A 17170-nucleotide genomic window follows, 5' to 3' on the forward strand; every position below is an offset into this window, starting at 1 on the left:
GTACAGACTCTACCCCACATCCTAAAGGTTTTCTCTACTCTTAAAATGTCATATGGTTTGATACATGCTGCGCCGTAGCAACGCAACATGTTAAGTCTTGAATTTAAAGGTAGAATATGAAACTTTAACACATTCGAATGTCTTAAAAAATGTATAGATCTGTTTTAATTGACCTAAACATGTGATTTTTAAACACTTTGGTGGGTTTCAACTCTATTGAACCAGATGGAGCATTCTAGTCCCCAGACATCTGGATGTGAAGCTATTGGAGAAACAAGCTGAGTAAATGTGAGACAGCTCAGGTCCCAGCTGAGGGAGACATCCTGTCCATGTGTCCACTGGAGAGTGTTGGTCAATTGGGTGTTCCTACTGGTTTTAATCCTCTGTGTGTCAATTCATCTGCTATACATGAAAACCCTGCTGAATGTCTGGTTCATAAGTTGTCAGAGCCAGTGACACTGAAGAAATTCAGTTCAGGAAGAGCTTATGGCGGCAAAGGCAACAATTCCCATGATCCCATTCTATTTCATAATGTCAGTCAATGCGATCTTTGTCATTGTTTTGATAGAGAAGACTCTAGAGGCTGAAGGTAGGGCTGGACGATTAATCGAATTTTGATCGTGATTACGATTTTGGCTTCTCACGATCATAAAAACACTGTAATCGAAGAAAAACGATAATTTTTTTGTCATTGGTGTTTTATTCTGAAAAACACACATGCGCGCTTCCGCCCCCGCGCCTGCACTGCACGAGTCCACTCGTGTGTTGACGGCGGCGTTTAAAAATCAGCGCCAGTGAAGAGAGAGCAGCGGCCACCGCTCAGGACGAATGAACGGGAAATAATCATTTAAAACACTCGCTCGTCTCCTCAAAGCGGCCGCACAACAACAACCCTCCTCCTCCTCCTCCTCCTCCTCCTCCTCTTCCCCCGGCCCGTAGGCTACATGTGCATATGTTTACAAAGCAATCTGTAGAGCGGCGGATAACGTTATACGATGTTACGACGTGTATTTATGTACGGTAGTTTAATCTGTCATAAACAAGAGATCACTTATGGGGCGCGTCAAAAAAAAAAGAAAAAAAAGTTATGGGGTGCGTTTGTGACGAGAGCTGGGACAGCGCAGCGGGGCTGATCTTCCCAGGTTGGATTTCATCCCAGAGACGCAATAAGCGACACACATGGAAGCAGAGAGCCTCCATTCTCCCTCTTAATAAGTTAAACCATGACAACCCCCTGTATAGTTTCTGCTGCTGGATCATAAAACTTAAAAAAAAAAGTTTTAAATTAATTTTGAATAAATATTTAAAATTATGAACTTAAAAACCTTAAACACACATTGGCACTGTTTATTTAGGGTAATAATGTAGCATGGTCAAGCTATAAATCCTGCATAGTCCCCCCCCCCCGCATAATCGTGTAAATAATCGTGATTTCAATATTGACCAAAATAATCGTGATTATGATTTTTGCAATAATCGCCCAGCCCTAGCTGAAGGTACAGACTGTGGTGCTTAAAGGGATTTTAGACCCCATGACAAATTAGACATTACCATATATAGTACTGTATGTAGGTAACATACATACATACATACTGGGATGATTAAGGTTATGTGCTCTAAGGCAGTGATTCTCAAACTCTTTTACATCAAGGACTCCAATCTGAAACAAATGAGGCCACAGATCTCCCTCTGATAAAAAAGTTGCTTTTCAGTGTTTCATTGCATTTCATTAGGAGTCTAAAACAGCGTCATCTTCCTAAGACCTTATAAGATGTAAACACTGAAGCACTGGAACTGGGAGGACAATGTTAAATGTTGACATCGTGACAGACATGGCTGCAGCCGCGGCGTCGTGGGTGGTGCTCTGCCGTTGTCGTGCCGGTTTGTTCACTTCACATCAGAAATGTTAATGCCACCTCTGCTCTTGTCCTCAACTGCATCATGTGGAAACAGCCTTTATTGTCCAGGACAAACAAACCTCCAAAGGAATTCAGGATATGTAGGGTAGCCGCATTTACATGCAACCGTGTAGTTACAGTGAGGACAACATGACATGAAGTCTGCCAGTGGACAATGAACAGACATCAGGGTTAAAGCCAAACTGCCCTGCCTGTGACAGACGAAGGCAGTCTGTGTGTGTGTGTGTGTGTGTGTGTGTGTATGCCTGCCCATCAGACAGGCTTCAGCAGAAAAACATACAGCTTCTGTCTTGACCTTCAGTGTGGATGTGACTGTATAATATGTAACCAACAAAATATGGAGTCAGTATCAAACTTATACAAAGTGGTTTCTTGCGATGCAATCAGAAGAAACAAAAGCAAAACATGAGGATTTATTTTGCTTTTCTTTCATTGGGACTCTGCATAATAAAAGCCTGATAGTTCTAACTTTAGCCACTAGATCGATGCGAGGTGAATGCAATTAACTATGAGGTGATGTACGAGTCCCAGGTGTCCCAATTTATTCCTCCTGGTCAATGGTAATCCAAAGGCACAATATAATGATATAGTTTCTGTTCATACTGAGCTGGCTACCAGCAGTTTGTAACTTACTGGTACTTTGATATTCTTTTAGAAATATGTTAGTTTCTATTGTATCAAAGTTTTTTTGGTCATTTTTATGTCTTTATTAGACAGGACAGTGAAGAGAGACAGGAAATTTGGGGAGAGAGGCTGTGGGAATGACACCCTGTAAAGATTGCCACCCCTATCAGCCAGTGTAGAGCAGGAAAAATAAGTATTGAACGAATTAAAGCTCTCTGTGAGTGGTCCTCGGGTCTTGGACAACTCTTCTGACTTTTCTTTTGACTCTGACAGAAATCCTGCGAGGAGCACCTGGTCGTGGCCGGTTTATGGCGCATTTAGAAGTTTAGAAACACGATGTCTCCGATGCCGTCAGTATGTTTTCCAACATAAGGTTGTAAAGGTCTTGAGAGAGCTCTTTGCTTTTTCCCCATCATGAGATGCTTCTTGTCTGACACCTTGGTAATGAGAAACCTTTTTATAGGCCATCAATGAGAATGAAACCAGCAAATATTCATTTGCACTGATAGGGGACAGGATTGTTTTCTAAATACTGACAGATTCCAGTTGGTTTATTCCTTTTTGCAACTCCTTCTCTTCATGTGTTCAATACTTATTCCCCGTGTCATTCCACTGAATTTATGGACATAGTATATGTTTAGGTTCCTTTTGTATGTGTGGATTACTTGGGTTGTAACCAACATCTGGTGAAAATTGTCAATGTCAATAGCTCGATTAGAAATATATTTACCGAGCGAAACATTGAGCCGTTCAATACTTATTTTCCCCGCTGTATGTTGAGATGTTATCATCACTGAGACTGATAGTGCAGTCTAACAGTTAATAGCATAACAGTTAACAGTTTTATAGTTGGAGTATATGTTAAATGAACTGCTCTTATACAGCACCTTTTCCAGTCTTATCAGCACTTTACAACAGCAGCCACACTGAGCCATTCACACACAGATGCTTTTCTCCCAGACAGACACACTCACACTGAGTGATTTGGGGTTCTGCATCTTGCTAAAGGAAACTTTGAAATACAGACAGGAAGAGCTGACCAACCTGTTGGTAACTCATCTCAGGTAGAGGAGGAAAACAACTTGTAAGTTACTTTCAGTGATCTGTCAAAAACTCAACCAGTAACAAATTGAGAAGACGTCACCATGTCTGCTAACAGACAGAATGAGGCCCCTAACCCCCCTCCTCCCCTGCTGCTGCTCCCTCCTCCACCCATCGGTGGCTGTAAATCAGCTGAGCAGCGGGCCTCTCCCAGCAGTCAAAACACAGAGGTTAAAGTAGCACTAATTCCTGTGAGGATGCTCATTAAGCTGCTGGCTAAGTCCCCGGGGACCCAAGGCCGGCATATGGCCCCAGCCCAACGGCCGCCCTCCTCCGCCCATCCTTTACCCCCCTCCGCCATTATAATTAAAACCACGTCGCCGCTAAACCTCCAACATGTGGACTGCTGATTGAAACTGCAGCCAGTTATTGACAGTCCAGACTGCCCCGAGCAGAGGAAGCCAGAGCAACATCAAAAAGTTCTCTCTTCTTAGCGCCGGGGTTGGCACCATTTAACAGCACAGAGCCACATGACCACCTCCAGTCCAGCTAGTACGTTAGTAAATAACACATGATGGCAAAGCTGAGCAGGGACATTGAGAACTTGAGGAGGAATCAAAGCACAGCTCATGTGGTGAAGCCAGATAAATGAAGCTCTGTGAGGTGATGGGATCTACAGGGGTTCCCACTCCGGAGCTTTGCCTTTGTGGAGCGGATGGCCTTTGTGCCTGGGTGGGTTGAGTTTAAGCTAATTTTCAAAAACCACAAATGTTTTGGCATGTTGGCTTTCTGTCCTGCCACGGCCAAGTGAAAGACGCCATTGTCGTCCATGTCCATAATAAGCCCATCCGAGTGTGAAGCCATTAGAGGGCAGGGTATACCCATGCAGAGAGTTCCTCACAGCTTTGGTGACAATATACCTGTCACGGCTCTCAGCGGGCCGGGCAGTAATTCTAAAGCTTGTCAAGGAGGAGCTATGTACAGCTGCTGTTGTTCCGGCAGCCTGGTTCTCCACCTCTACTTCTTCAAACTGGGCAATAAAAATGTTAATTTTCTTCTGCTTGGGCATATGGTGGCCTTGACATTTAATCAGCCTGTATGTAGACACAGTGAAGATTTTACCAGGAAAGATAAGAGGGTGTAGCCTAGTTAATATCACAACACAATGCAAAATGTAAAACCTTAAAGGGGTAGTTTTAGCATTTTGGCAGATTCTCCTATTGCTATAATCCCTATAGTAGGTTCATTACTTTTAATTGTCAGTGCATGTTGTTTTGAGATCTGCGGGGCAGAGACGCAAGCTGCTCAGCGAACACAATGGAAGTCTCATCAAATATACAGTCCAACAACTCTAAACGCTCTCGTGAAGAAGACCTGCACATTCACCACGCTATGAAATAATCACGTATAATTATTAAGACACATGAAGCAAATACTCTGTCTGGAATGTTGTTCCGGCTATGCATTTGCCTCGAAAACAACTTTCTTTCGTAATGTTACATTATTATTTCATAGCGTGGTGAATGTGGAGGTCACAACTTGTCCACGAGATCATTGGATTGTGTATTTGATGAGTTTGGTGAGGGACAGGGGACCTGTACCATTCACCTCCATTGTGTTTGCTGAGCAGCTCACTACTCTGCCCCGCGGATCTCAAAACAACATGCACCGATAATTAAAGGTAATTAACCTACCCCTAGGACTATGGGGATTATGGCAGTAGGTGAATTTGCCAAAATGTTGAACTATCCCTTTAAACTACTGCAAGGAAATGTTGTAGGAACCTTAGACTTTCAGTGGAGTCCAAAAATCTGAGGAGTTAACAAGTAAATTCATTAGTATGCTGCAGCAGATGTGTTGACGGTGGGCAAGTCACTATAACAGGATGAGGTTATGGCATTGTACCATCTGCACAGTAGGGTCATTCTCACACACACACAGACACACACATCCTGTAAACAGCAGAAGAGCACGCTGCAGCCGGCATCCAGCTCGCTGCTGGTGCTGAACAGAGACAGTTTACACATCAACCATGTTACTTCCCCTGTCAAGCAAACAAAGTCAATCAGCGTAAGCAGACAACATGCTGCATAAATAAATATCCTGGTGGACTCCGGGGCCAAGCTGCCGCCCTCTGCACGTGCACCTCTACCCATGTGACCGGCCTCTGTCACAGGCCGGCTGAGCGTGAGGTCATTAAGATGCTGTGGACGCACACCTTCAGCCTACTACGCCCACCCAGGCCTCAGGAGATGGATGGAGGAAGGGTGGAAGAGAGAGTGGAAACAGATACGATCAATCACCTCATCTTCTAGCTCTTATTGTATAGAGCTCATATATTGCATTGCATTGCAAATAAGTCAAATTTAAACTTCAAAACAAAGACCAAACTGTTAAGATCCAACCATCCAAGCTGCTGTTGGCAAACTAACCTGCATTTTCGGGCCCATTTTTGCTGCACGCACAGCTCCATGTTTTTTATTTATAGATACTTCCAGTACATTGTTCTGAAACTATTCAGGGGAATGATCTCTGGTAGAAGACACAAAAATACCGACGGCTTCAGTGGAAATAAACAGATCTCAATACAACACAGACTGTACATGTAGAGCCAGTTGAATGTAACAGGTCCTTGTGTTTCTTTGGGTTTTTCTAACTGGATTATGGACAATGTAGGAAAACAAACTGTCTTATCTACCTAATATAAACATATTGAATGAAGATGTTTGTATCCAAGCAATCCTCTGTCATTTTGAAATCTTTTTATGTGGATTGAGGTTTTCGCATTACAGTAGGTGCAGTTCCTCTTGCAGATCACTGTTAAAATTAAGGCAGAATGAACCTGGTGGGTTTGTTATCTGCCAAGACTAGGACAAATACTGGTAACTTTATTGGTTCCGTTTTTTTTCTCTGGTTTAGTTTAGTTTGTTTGTTTGCTTGTTTGTTAGTTAGTTGTTTTTCTTATTGTAAGTTTGTTTGTTTTTTATATTGTAAGAATGCTGGGTAGCTTAATTTGGTATGTAGGACAGGCATTAATATAAGCATTATGCTTCTGCCTGTGCCTTTTCAGTCACTATTTTGTCGATAATGTTTGTGTCGATAATGTTTGTAGCTATTGTGCGATGTGACTGAATAAAATCAATCAATCAAAATCAAGATGACAATGAGCGCACTAACATTCACATCATAGAGTACACATGAACCACCTTTTCATGTGGACCAACTAGACATGGTTCATAGTGGAACATCAACTTGCTAAATGATAAGGATTTCCTCCATTTATAGTTGTGACATCAACATCAGCATTTTGATCCCCTGAGCCAGTCAGTCCCTGGTTACAGTTCAACCATCTATCTCAGACCTTCTCTGGACCCTGCTGTTTCTTCTTTCTGAATTCTAGTCAGTCCAATGAGTTGTTCTTTACTTTAGGTGCAGAGGAATACACTGTGTAATAATCCCTTGACAGAGTTCTCCCAAAATTACATGCAGGCCAGTTTTTCCTATTTACATATGTACGTTCACATGCCAGCACACACATTCAGCAGTGTGTGTGCAGGCACATGAAGATGTCACACACAGATATGGTTTCTGCAAACTGGAGCAGCCGCTGCAAGCAGGAAGCAATATCTCTGTCCGACTGTCCCTGTTTGCTGAAGGAGGATCCCAGGATCCTTTGCACCGCGGCAGCGCTTTGATGTTTCCCCGAGCTGACACGTCTCTCAGCAGGGTCGCACAGCGCCACCGCCACCGCTGCTGCAGCTGATTCGCTGACGATTCCATTTTCTCATACAACACAGCACCTCAGCGTAGTGATGGTGAGGATGAGAGAAAGCTCTGATGTGAGTGGATCTGATGGTCAACACAGTGAACGTCGTCCATACAGCAGGCTACGCAACGGCCTTCGAATGGTGAAGGAAGGCTGGGAGGGGGGGGGGGGGGGGGGGGGGGCAGTCTATACTCTGGTGGTGATGTGTCACGTTGAGGTTTCATGGGACATCTTTAAGTCTCTGAAACAAGCTACTAGTGGAAAACAGCATGTTTCAGGGAAGTCATTCAAACGTGGAGTCGACACAAGTGCTAAACTTGGCACAAATCCTCTTTGGTTATTATTATTCTTTTAATAAAACAGAACAGCCAATCAAAAATTCAAGATGCCCTCCATTTCAGGCAAAGAAATGTCACTTTTTTGCAATAAGTTAATTTACTTGTTCCCTTGTTGGTTACTTGTTCCTAGAAATAATCCAGATGTCAAATTGAACTTTTTAAAAGTATTTCAGGTTTTTTTTTTTTTTGCCTTTAATGAAAAGCACAGTTGAAAAAGAGACGGGGAATTGGGAGGCAGAGAGGGAGGAATGACATGCAGGAAAGGGCCGCTCGATGCGGGATTCGAACCGGGGCCGCCTGCAGTGAGGACTGTAACCTCAACACATGCTCAACTGAGCTAAACACCTCCCAAAAATTGAACTTTTTAACAATATAAAGGATGAAATTTTGCAGACTATAAACTGGAATGAAAGTAATATTACCCTTAAGAAGCTTGCCAACTAGCTTCATGCTAACAAGTTACCCTTGAGAGCTAATATCAAGACAAGTAAACAAGTAGACTGGTATAAAGGGTGTGCCAAATATTCCCTAAGAGTCAACAAACTGTTTTGTGTACTTTGTGTTGTCATTTTCATATGCCATATTAGAAATTGCTCTGACGAAATGTAAGAGCTGTAACTTTGACACCCTCAAATTACGCCTCAATTAACGACCCTGCAACAATAAACATACGGCTTTCGGCGCCACGTTTGAAATTAAAAAAAGTTAGGTGCTGTACAAAGAGTGCAGTGCATCCTGTGTGCGCTGTTAGTGGGGGTACATTTCAGTTTGCAGCTCAGATGCTTCACAGATCACTTAATTAGGCGGAGGCGGGAGGAAAGCGAGCAGATGAAAAATGCCACCAGATGTGTCAAACTACGCTAAACTGCAAAGCTGCTTTCATAAACGGCAGCGCTCGTACTGACTGACTGCGTCTCCTTAAGCATCGGGGGCCAACTGGGAACCACAATGGAGCCACAGTCTGAGGGCAACGCTGACATTTCAGTGAATAGTTGCACAGCCCACACTGGCACAGTCATTATCGTGGAGGTAACAAGCAGGGAGGAGGAGAGAGGAGGGAACGCTGGGCTTTGAAGCCGCGAAGAAGCAAAAAGGCGAACACAAAGTGTGTGTTTGTCTCGTGGCTGCGAATGATTCTCGCAGTGAATATCAATGTCGGGATAATGTGAGGATAATTACCACCGTGCTGTTTAGCTCCTCTTTCTGCACAATGCAGAAACTCTTCGAGGCAGAAAGAAGCATGAAAACATGATTGGAATCAGTGACTCATTTTCTGTTTCTCACCAGCCTACAACACCACCCACCCACCCAGAACGCTGAAGCGCGCACACACTCACACACACACGCTTACACACATCTGCTCCGTGTTCACACAGTGAGTGTTCTTGATGGGCTATACCGCTGCAGCTCTGCAGAGCATCCTGACGCTGGCTGTGTTCTGTGCGCCGTGTCCTCCGTATCGCCGCCGCCTCGCACGCCGAGAGGCTCTTCCTGAAAATGCTGAGTCACATGCACGCAAAAACTCTGATTCCGCTCTATAGGAAGGCCGCTGTGCGTGCTCCGCCGCTCCGCCGCCAAGGCAACACTGGGAAACTGGAGCACACATAATGAAGGAGCTGTTAGCGCAGCGTCGACTGAGCATACCTATGAATGTTAAATGCTCAGCTGACTCTGTTCTCCTGGAAGACAACGTCTTGTTCAGCTTTTTCGCTGATAAAGTCTAACCCCCCCAAGAGATCCCCTCTCTCCATTTATAGCTGTTTGTTGAAAGCTCTGCTGGGTCTTCACAATGTTCTTCTTTATCAGCTCGTCGGAGGTTCCGCTCACACTCGAGAAGAGGAAGCTGCCTCTGACCGGGCCAGACTTCTCCTAGGCTTCAAAAAAAAGGTTGCAAACAAGTGAAGCTCACAAATGGATGCTGTGTAGAACAGACGGTTCTTGACTTGTGCTGCTCTCCATAGAAATTGCTCAGGAAACTAAAAATATAAAATCTGACCTCAGTTCTTGTTTTCAACGGATGTCCAGTTTAGACTTTTAGGCACAACAGTCTAACAAGTCTATAACATCATAATGTATGATGCATGAAAGTAGTTAGTTTGTCTTTCTCACTTATCTTTTAATCGACCTCTCATCTTTATCTCTCAGCAACATCAAAAAGGTATGAGTTCAGTCACATAGTTGGCCAGAAGTCTGTTAGTCCCCATGGGTTAGTGTGTCCGCTATGTTAGAATCCCACCTTCAGGAGCATCTACTTGGAACCGAAATATCGATTATTGCGATGTACCTTGTATTAAAGGGACTACGAGGACTTTTGGAAAGCGTAAGTGTTTTCACACTACATTTCCCATGAGCCTCCGCAGTCACTGTGAAATTCTTGGGCCAGCGCAAGACGGACGAAAGCGAAAACATTTGCTAAGAATGTTTTCATTAATCAAGAATGAAAGTCGGAGGTTCGAAGACGATCAGATACCGTCGTAGTTCCGGCCATAAACGATGCCAACTAGCGATCAGTAGCGTCTGGGAAACACGGAAACCAGGAAATGCTGGTGGAGTCTACCACTAAATAATAATATCAAAATAACTATAAACATTTATCGAAAATGGACACATTAACAAGTGTAAGTAATGCAGATTCATCCACATTAATATGAGACTCTTTTATAACCAAAAGCAAACTTCCCGGGGTCTCTTTAAATAGTGACTGAAATTCAGACTGTTAACTTCTATTTCCAAGCTGCTGCTAAAATCCTGACCGCACAACCACAGTGTTGTCTGACAAACATCATCGGACACATGATTTAAGACAAATACTGAGCTGTGATTTCAGCTGGATTTATTATGATCACTCTCTGCCCCCACTGAAAAATAAATGTAAACGTAAAGGTGGGAGGTGTCGGAAAAGTCAGTAAAACTAGTAACAGGTGCAAAAATGGCAACACTGCTAGTTGACACCAGTAAATTTAGAAAGAGCAACGACTAATTCGGGAACCACTTCGACACTCAGCCAGCCAATCAGTGCCATCACTCAGTCACACAGCGTTCAGCAGGCCGATGGTTTAACTTCATGTTCGTACTGTAGTTCTGGCCCCACCATCGCCATCCAGCCAAAAAACAGTCCTATTGGTTTGTGTATGTGAGAAATCTGAGGCAGGGATGTACAGTTACTGTATATGACGTGGCTGACCTGACATTAACCCTGCGGCAAAGTATAAGGCTGACCTTACTGCAGCGCTGCGGCTTTAAAGATGGAGGCTGCAGAAACGGACAGCTGGGTGAGGTCACATGTTGCATAAAGATATAAAAGCAATAAAACACCTTTTGCTCTTTTGCTGTCGTGCGGGTTCAACCTGTACAAACATCCAGGTAGCCGCTCGGCTCCAGTGACAGGAAAGGACGCACCAGGAGGCAGTTTACATATAGTTTCCTCTTCTTGGGGGGGGGGGGGGGGGGGTGTATGCAGCAAAGTATAGAAAAAACACAGTCCATGTTAAAGCACCACAGGTATGTGTGTGTACTCTGCCTCTAGCAAACAATCTCAGCCAGGGATGGCCAGCTGGTAGCTATATGTGTATGCTTTAACGAGTGTGTGTGTGTGTGTGTGCTTCCTATGACCCACATGCATCTAAAGACAAGGAAAATCCTCCAGAATGAGCATGTGTTGCCGTCCATCCATCTGTTGTCAGTGTGCGCACACAAGGTTATTCTCATATGGCCATGCGATGTGGGTAAACGAGCCTCCATTCATCTACAAGTGTGTTTGTGTGCCGTCCGTACGAGTGTGTGTGAGTCCAGTGGAGTGTGCGGCATCATACCTCTGGTTTTCAGCGTGTCAGGGTCTTTATTTCCTCCACATTGCTTTGTGCGCCGCTAAAACCCAGGCCCTGCAGGGAGGGACACACAGATGCTCAATTATTGATCGTCCCATTCAATAAAACATGAATATCAACTGCATGTACGCCAACTGCCCATCGTTCGCACACTTCTTTGTGAAAATAGGTCTTGCAAATCTTTCCCAGAATGCTTTTGGGATGACGCCAAGGGACCGTCTGCCTCGACTTCAGTTAGTATGGCTTTTGCGACCTATTATCACAGTGATCGAATGTGAAACAGTGTGATAAACAGAGCAGGAAGAGGTTGGTAGATCTGACATGTAAGTGAACAGGCGAGCAACAGGTTTCTGCAAAGTGCACCTGAGCTGCCAGCCTTAATCAAAAGCCGGTGTGATGGCCCCGTTTCACTGCTCTGTAGTTTTTCTGTTTTTAGAAATCCATTCATTCACTCCTCCAGGTGTGAATGGGGAGAGTCTGTTGAATGTAGGACATCTCCATTCGCTGAAAAACAAACCTATTCAGTAGCTGTACAGTAAAAGTTGACTGAACTAAACTAATACATAGGAAAATCTGTTCTGAATCAAAGGTTATTATTGTCATCTATGTACATAAGTACTGCCCCCTTTTTGTGTTACAATACAACTACAACTAATGATAATTAAGGATTTTCTTTTCTGAATTGTGAACAAGACTGTAACATGGACTGTATAATGTCAGAATAAATGTATAGGTGACCAACTGTTTGTTCTGTGTCTCTCTGTATGTTGTCTATGTTCCTTCTATAAAAATAAAGTACAAAAAAAGAAGAAAAAAGACTGTAACATGGACTGAAATGAATATGGAGTAAAAAACAAACATTAGAGCAGTCAGATATGTGACTAGATTAAAATAGGAAATATATCTATAATGTGTAATTGTTACACTAATTAAATCAATTTGTTTCAATTTGTTTTAAAGAACTACAGACTATAATAATGTTGTCATGGCTGTCTGCCTCCACAACTCAGACTAGTGTAGGATCACATCTCTGTTTATCAGATCAATATGAGCTACTAATAGCCATGTGGAGTCTTGATGGTCTGGCTAAAAAGTTTTGTGACTTTTTGTCACCTTGACTTTTGACCTTTAGGCTCCAAAATCTAATCAATTCATGCTTCAGTGCAGGTGAATGTTTTGTTTTTTGTTTTTTACCTAAATTTGAAGAAATAACCTCAAGGCTGGAAACATTATGTCAAAAAACATCCATCAAACCCTGCCCTGTACCAACATGTTTTAATTACTAATGCATTCAATTATAGTTTGACTCCTGAAACGTCTCTGTCAGTCCATTTTGAGCTTGACCAACTTCTACAGTGAAGAGAACAAGTGCTTTGTAAAACCTCAGAGCTGAGCTGTAGAGCAAGTGTAGTAAAACCATTTAGAACTGCTATGGAAGTACTCAGACCTTTCACTTCTCTTGCTTTTGTATTTTTCTGCTGATGCTTTGATTGAGACAGCCTTCAATAACTCTGTCATCAGACTACGTCCTTTGTACATTTCAGAACTGTGAGCAAAAAAAAAAAAAAACAGCCCAGGGAACCAGAGCGCAGACCTAACCCATCATCGGGGGGCTTACATGGCAACTTTTCTTTCACAGATAAATCTCCCCCAAGCATGGACAAACTTTACAGTAGCTGCCAGCTCTTTGACTGACGGCAGAATTACACAGCGGAGGCATTGTGTGGCAGCGGGGTCGGGGGGTTAACTGCACAGTGCGCCTCCTAACTGCCCTTTCTTTACAAAAGACGTGCTTGTCTCCGCTGCCAAATATGGTCCAACTCATTAGCTGCTGCTTTGACTTGAAAGCTCGCCCTTTGCTAATCTAATTTAATCTCTCTCCGTAGCTTCACTCATTGTTGGAGGAGCGATACAGACACTGCAAGTGCATGCGGCTTTCTGCGATGTGATGCAACTGTTTGCTCTGCAACAGCAGCCGCCCACGAGGAAAGTTCCCGCTGCTGCTGCTGCTGCTGCTGCTGCTTTATGTTTGTGGGGGTCTATTACACACAAATTTCCTGTTATTGGCTGCGATGGGCCTCCACAGGGCAAACAATTCATTTGACTTAAGTGAGTTGATTATATCTAAACAAGATCAATACGCATGGAGCAGAGCAGCATGATGGGGAAACAATCTGAAAAACACATCAGTTTGTGTGTTTGCCCTTTTTATCTGTGCAGATGTGCTCAAGTGTGACGGTCATTAGACTGTCACTACATCAACCAACATCATGGTGCCAAACACTTAACACACTGTGACACTGCCCTCTGTTTAGGCTGCTATTATTTTTGATCAATGATGATATCACGATTATTTAACACGATGACTCATTTACTTTGGAAACGCCACACATTTATTCAGCCTTTGAAAACAAGCACATTTACAGTGGACTGCATGAAAAGTGGATGATGGAGTGAATTTGGATGGTGGGAATGATGAGACACAATAACCATTTTAGGTCAATTATCAAAATTTGTAAATTAAAATAAAATTAGAATGACTCCCCGCCCTACCTGCTGTTTTTAAAGGGATAGTTCAACGTTTTGGCAAACTGGCCCATTGCCATAATCCCTATAGTTTTAGGAGTAGGTTTGTTAGCTTCAATTGTCGGTGCAAGCTTTTTTTTAGAATGGCGGAGCAGAGTCGCGAGCTGCTAAGAGCTACGCTATTGAGGCTAATGGAATTTCTTGGTTTCCCTCATCAAATACACAATCCAACAACTCCAAAACGCTCTCGTGGACAAGTTGTGACCGGCACATTCACCACGCTGTGAGATAATAACAGAACGTTATGAGATGGAGTTGTTTTCGAGGTAAATGCAGAGACTGCTTGCCAAAAAACTCAGCGTAGTAAGGGAAACCAAGAAATCCCATTAGCCTCCGTAGCGTAGCTCTGAGCAGCTCGTGGCTCTTCTCCGCCATTCTAAAAATAGCTTTCACCGACAATTAAAGGTAACGAACCTATTCATAAAAGTATAGGGATTATGGCAATGGGCCAATTTGCCAAAATGTTGAACTATCCCTTTAAAAAACACCACTTTCATTTCAAAATCCCCGTGTTTAAGAGCTGAGTGGCAGAGCTGTGGTGCAGATGGAGAGATACAGTAGGGTAGAAATGATGTGGCCTCTCTGAACATAAACGGAAGAAGAGATAGTGAAGAGCAAAACAAAGACAATGAGGACAACAGGAAGAGAAGTGATTTGTTCAGACACCTCTTCACTTCAGTCTGTTTTTTTTACACACACTCTTAAGACGTCTCACACACACACACCTCTGTACTCTCCTCTTCAGCACGCATGCTGCAAGGTCAGAGAGTATTGTTTCAAATCCACTGTTACTATAGTGGGACGGACGGGAGTTAAGTGCAGGTATAGTGTTCAAATGTTCAGCCAGACACAAACCAGCGTTTTTTTCAGCTGATGGTTTGAGCCGTGTGTTTATTTTAGTAGAGTTCTGTGAGGGTGTCCTAAAATACTCCGGCTGACCTCAGTGTGTGAGTGAAACATGTGATTTAAGTCTTCTTTACCAGCAGAAAATTGCCATTTGGCTTCCCCCCACAACGTCTGTGGACTCCGTCCTCGCCTCTGCTCTCAGGCAGTCATGGCGACGGGTTCCCAGCAGGCTTTGCTGTGAGTCTTGTGCATCCACCCCCCCCACAACCCCGCCACCCCGGCCCCGGAGGCAGAACCGACTCTTGTCTTTTCATTAGCACCCCCCACCCTTCTAATAAAACATAATGGCAGCGGGGCTACAGGGCAAGTCATTCAGCCACACTGAGCTGTCACATGACCCGGCCGAGGCACAACGGGCTCAGTCACTCTGCTGCTGCTGCCCGGCGACTGGGGGCAGATGAGTGGGCTGCTGCTGGACTGAAGTGACACACAGCAGGATCCACACAGAAGGTACCAGACCTCTGGGCAGGAAGGCAAGTGCTAAACTGCTCAGCCAGAGTCCAGGCAGGGAAAATCAGGCTTTGTGCTGATTTTTTATTTCAATTTGCTCCGTTTCCTCCTCCCAGGAGGCTCCGAGCCAACTCCATTCACTGTATGGATCTATTAGAGGAACTGTCATTGCCACAGACTCTGTCTGAAGGCCTGCAGAGGCTGCATCATCCTCAGCCAATCACACAGCACTGTCTGGTCTCTGTTAAAAGGCTTTTTTTCAGTGATGCAACTTGACCATTATATTATCTGTTAATTATTTTGTCACTGATTCACTATATTACTATAACACTATAACAACAAACTGAGTTGTTAGTTTCATATTAGGCTACATCACAGCTCATCCAGAGAATAATACTTTTATTGATATTGTTTAACAATCTGGTACTCTTAAAGGGGACATATTATGGTATTAGCCTATCACTTTCTGAAGGCTCTTTAACAATATTTGGGTGTTTGTCTTGCCTTCTGGCTCCCAAAATGTGAGAATTTACAAAATATCTGTAATGTGCAGGCTCCCTAGATTGAAATCCATGTGGTTTTATGAGCTGTTCCGTCAGATGTCTTCCAGTGATGTGACTAGCTTTTGAATTTGCATAACCCCACCCCTACCTGGTACCAGTAGAAGGGGCGGGGCAGGCAGTGGTTCATTTGTATTTAAAGGGACAGGCACTGAAACCTGCGGTTCTGAACAGGGCTGTTTTGAGAGTATGAAAAGAGAGCCGTTATGTTTGATCCTTGGGGTATTTTGACCAAAGCATGTCACAGACATGTCTGGGAACTATTTTAATTTGTGGAAAAGGGGCATAATATGTCTCCTTTAAAGCAGAAGTGAGTGATCCGGTCGTTTTCGCTAATGCTGCGTTCCAGGCAGGCTTTTGAAATCGTAAATTACAGCTTCAAGTCACAACTTACGACTTTGTAGCGTTCCAGGCAACCCACTCGTGTTTTTCCGACCTGTTTTACCGGTGAAAGTCACTATAACGGCCACTCGTAACTTCCGACCGGTGAACTCGTACCAGATCGAACTGGTACCACTTCACGGTCGGAAAAATACGAGTTTCCTTGAACGCACCATAACAGTCCTCGTCGCTACGTCACCACATTCACGGCGTTCCTTGGCTGCACACACAGCCCTGCATGCCGTTCTCTCTCCTCATTGGATAAAAACTGTAGGATACGATAAATGTTTTCTTTTCGGCTCAGAGCAGAGCAGAGGGACTGAGAGACCCGTGTTTCAGTCCAAACACTCTATGTAAGTGATTGCTGTCGGAAGATATAACTATTTAAGACTTATATTAACACAAATATATCACTCACTTCTGCTTTAATTATACGTTTTGTTACTTTGTAAGAAAAAAAATTAAAACTGAATTTTATTATAATTTAAATTACTTTATGAAAATGTTTCTAGACTAAATCATTATTCTTAATTACCATCAATCAATTTAAAAAATGTTAAAAATGAAAATAATTGTTGTTTCCAGCATTACTCAAATACAACAACTAAAGACTGAGGCTACATCCACACTACAAGGTTTTCATTTTAAAACAGTGGTTTTAACAATCCGCGACCAGACGAGTAGGCTACTTCTACGAGTATCACAGACACCACATGTCCATACTACCACACCTGAAACACATAGCGTACACAGTGCAACTGATGTAAGCAGG

At 43.5% G+C, this 17170-nt stretch overlaps 1 protein-coding gene across 4 annotated transcripts in view; it reads right to left on the reverse strand.

The window, feature by feature from the left end:
• Window positions 1-17170, reverse strand: part of fynb (FYN proto-oncogene, Src family tyrosine kinase b) — an 80512-nt gene that overhangs the window by 53732 nt on the left and 9610 nt on the right. For 3 of the 4 annotated variants that reach the window (XM_084000578.1, XM_084000577.1, XM_084000575.1), the window contains exon 2: window positions 11501-11569. The exons of the other annotated variant lie outside the window; for it this stretch is intronic. The gene's annotated coding sequence lies outside the window, so the exon portion shown is untranslated. The remainder of the gene's footprint in view (window positions 1-11500; window positions 11570-17170) is intronic. 4 annotated transcript variants of the gene reach the window in all.

This window comes from Trachurus trachurus, assembly GCF_905171665.1.
Source record: "Trachurus trachurus genome assembly, chromosome: 24".
Classification (NCBI taxonomy): Eukaryota; Metazoa; Chordata; class Actinopteri; order Carangiformes; family Carangidae; genus Trachurus; species Trachurus trachurus.